This window comes from Python bivittatus, unplaced genomic scaffold (assembly GCF_059951505.1).
Source record: "Python bivittatus isolate LINGU-HERP-01145 unplaced genomic scaffold, Pbiv_v1 ctg000690_np1212, whole genome shotgun sequence".
Classification (NCBI taxonomy): domain Eukaryota; kingdom Metazoa; phylum Chordata; class Lepidosauria; order Squamata; family Pythonidae; genus Python; species Python bivittatus.
The window spans coordinates 16,479,305-16,483,427 of NW_028277096.1; positions in this window are offsets into that span (position 1 = coordinate 16,479,305).

Sequence of the window (4,123 nt, forward strand, 5' to 3'; positions counted from 1 at the left end):
TACAGATTATGTGACCCAACACCATGCTTCTCTCTTGCAACCACTATTTACAAGTCATAATTACCCATCTTAAACATGCAGATTCTGCTGTAGCCATTTATGGTTTGCGCCAATGTTTGACTAGCCCCCTTCCAATCCTTTCACAAATTAGCAAACTTCTCCCCTCCCAGTGATGGGACTGAGTCTGATTTCCAGGTGAACCTTTAATCCTGAATGACTCCATCAAGATTACAAGCTGATCTGGCATGCTACAGCTGGGCACAACCTTTCTCAACCTAGTTCCTTCAGCTCAGCTGGACTAGAGCTCCTGACATTTTCTAGGGTTTTACAAAGCAGAGAAGAGATGAACAATATTTTCCAGCCAGAATGCACTTAATCTTAGGGACCAAGGAAAGGCAAAGATGAAATGGCAGGACCAGGAAATCTTTATTTTTCAATCATGGACTCTGAGTGGGGGGTCACTGTTCCCCTGAAGGAAGAAGTCTGATATTTGGGGCCCCTCTTGGACTTAAAGCTTCAGCTACAATAGCAGGAGGTCCTGTAATGACAGTGATTCACACTCTAATCCCCTCACAGTTAGATTATTAACACTCTTTACACGTGGCTGCCTTTGAAGAGAACTCAGGAGCTACAGTCAGTCCAGAATGTGATAGCCCATCTGCTTAGCCAGCAGGAGCAAATTTAGCAGTGTGACCCCCAATGCTACAGTCTTTGCACAGGTTACTGGTCTTCTTCTGGGTCAGCTTTAGTTATCAACTTTAAAGCCATACATGGTTCAGCTCCCACTTACTCACACATCTGTCTCTCCTAGCAAGTTTCAATCTGCCCAGGATGTTCTTCTAGGGAGAGGATGCTGTCACCCCCACGAGGTAGACCAGACCAGGAAATCAACTCCACAGGAAGGCTCAAACTACTTTTGGTGAGATGGGCTATAATAACAGAATCTTGCAAGTCTCATTCTGCTGGACCTCCTCCTCCTCCTTATACAGTGAGTTAGGGAGGCATCTGTCAGAGGCACTTTGAATGTTATGTGGACATTCTGGACTTAAAAATGCTTCAGCCCCTTTTTCTAGGTAACAGTTCCTGCCTATCTCCATCAAGGTCATCTTCCTTACTCTGTACAGATGCTGAGAGACCCCACCACAGGTGAAGGGTCCCTACCCCACGTGAAGAAAGATTTGGGGCTCAGTGAGGCTCTTCCTCTGTGGCTGCCCCCATACTTTGGAATTTCTTGCCTCCTGGGGTATAGGGTGCCCCTGACCTCTTGGCCTTCAAGAAAGCACCTGAGTCTTGTTTTTGTTCTGCAAGATATTTGGACATGAAGGGTGACTGAGCTTTTCGTTTTCCATTCTTTTCAACCCAAAGGAATGTTGGAAGGACCTGATATAAAGTTATTCTGAACCCGGTCGGCAGAGTAATTCTCTCTGAAATGCAAACGGTGAAGGATCACATTTGCTGCAGGGGAGAAGCCAACAAAGTAAAGAGCAGGTCTGAAAACGGGCCAGATCTGGGGGCTGCAGAGAAAAAGATGGAGGCTGCAGAGAAAGAAATCCAGAATTCCTCCAGTGTGGCATACAGAGCCACCTTCTTTACCCGCCTCTGGTCCATGTGACTCAGTGCCCAGAGGAAGCACCCAAACCTCTACTTCCCAGGGCGCACATCTTCACAAACACACAGCATGAGGGGGAAGCAGAAACACACACACACACAAAGGCAACACATTTGCACCCACTCTGATTACACCCTCCAAGAAACACCCACAGATACACACCCACAGGCAAACCCTGTGGTCATCTTGATTAGTCCCTGAGGAGAAACACCCAGCGATGTGACATGCTACTTCATTACTCAGAAGAACATACACCCGTTTCCTGCAGTCTCTGCTGGCAAAGGGGGTGGAAGAATTCAAGAAGCCCTGGGTTGGGTGTTTTCCCGACCTTGTTGGTAGTTGAAATGTTGCTGTATTTTTAACTTTTACCTTGATTTAGATTTTGCCATACGGTCTGTTGCATTCTTGTAAGCTGCTTCGCGTTGTGTGAAGAAGGTGAGGTGCACATTTGTCTAAAATTAGAATTCAAGACAATTCACTACCAATTAAGCTGCTTTTCAGATTTGTGCTCAGTTTCATGCTTCATTCCTCAAAATGCAAGTTTTCAGCAGTGGGTGGTAGAGGAAACACAACATGTGGGAAAACTGGTTGTTGGGAGGTCGGCCTGGGCTTGGTGGTGTCCACAGGGTAGGGTCAGAAAAGTCAGGATAGGTGATCTCACATAAGAAACAGGTAGAACTTCAGTCATGCTGTCGTGACCACTATTTTGACTCTTTTGACCCTATCCTGTGGACACCCCTCCCTAGGCCTCAGATTACCCAAATACTCAAGATTTCACTTTACTTATGTGAGGGCAATCTGGCGGTGACATCTGTCACTTTATTTGCTTGTTATATTTATACCCTAATTTTTCCCAGGAGCTCAGAACAGCATCTGTGTTTCCCTGTCTCTTCCTCATAGAATGAGAGACTGACTCGGTTCACTCATTGCACTAAATCATGGTTCGCTGATGCACAATTGCCTGAGTTACCAAAAGTTAGTTTGCAAGCTAAGACTGTTGCAGGCAACCATGATCTGAGCTTAACACCCTTCCATTAATACCATTTGTTAATACTGTTGTATTTATTGATATTTTCATCGGGTTAATTGTTTCCGTACAATATGATTGAAAAGTGGAACACGACGGATTTTGTACAGTATGTTGTCAAACTCAGATAAACCTCCATATGGCAAAGGGAAAGCTGACGGGGGGGGGGGTGTCCACAGAGGGGGTGCAAAAGGTCAGGTAGAATTGAAGCCCTGTTCCTTTTTACATGCATCGTGAGATGTAAAGATGGGGCTTCATCGTGCAGGTGCAGGTGCCATCTTTTTTTACACACACAAATGCTCCCCCCACCCCCCACAGACACCTGTGGAAGTGGGCCTTTGTGTTTGTGTCAAGGCCATCAGTAAATTGCATATCTCACTAAATATGTAGCCATCTGGCCTCCGCGCTGGGGTCAGAACGCACGGTGTGGTCCCTCCGCGTGTTTGTCCTTTTCTGTTTACAGTGAGAACACATCAGAACCATGCTGCTGCTATGATCAAAGAAGTGAGTGTTCAGGTTCCCTGTTTTAAGTTCTTTCTGCAAAAAGTCTGGGAGATATACATGTAACTACCCTGCCCTGTGGCTACTTAAACAGAAAGAGGGTGTTATTCACAGCCACGGAAAGGGAGATGGGGTGGAGGAATGACCAAGGGGGCATGAATGTCATCAATGAAGAGCAGCTAAGACCTGGTGGTCTGGAATTTTAAAGACCCTGTTCTTTATTAAGCATTTTTAATAATCCATAACAACACAACAAAGGAAAAGTTCACCGTTATATTTAATCAAAGTATTTTACTGCTGTTTGGAGAAGCAAGAGGCTCGCAGGACAATGTAGCATTGCCCCCTGGGCAGTCATTGTAATGCATTTGGACTTCTCCCGTTATTTACTGATTTGTTTGGGCAATGTGTGTGCAAAGCCACAAGCTGATCCCCATCTGCAGTTTTACTCTGATGCTTTTATTTATTGCCCCGAACAACTGTACGCCGAACAGTGGAACAGCCTTTGGTGATAATGGCAATCTAGTGGCCGCCACCCTTAGTGCGCGGCAGATGGTTTTAGAGACAATCCTCAAGAGCTAGGATTAAAAAGCAATTTCCAACAACTTTAAAACAGGTCTCCAGATTTGCGTCACCGAAGTTAACTCTTGTCCAGGCGGGGAGGAGAAAGAACAGATGATTCCATTGTTGGATGAACATGTAGGAAGCAAAGGCCAGTGGGAATCAGAACAAAACCGGATTTAGAAGCCTCCTTCTTCTTATGCCACTGCGCTATCTTTCAATCGGTTTAATAAAAGGGAGCATTTCATCATTGTCTTGAAAAGCTACCCTGGAAGGGAGGGAGACTGGCACTATCAGTCTGATAAATCACTGACACCAAGGGGGGAAGAAAGAGGAAGGGAGGGAGGGAGGGAAGGGAGAAAGGAGTGAGTGAGAGAAAAGGAAGGAAGGGAAAGAAAAGAAGAAAAAAAGGGAGGGAGGGAGGGAGG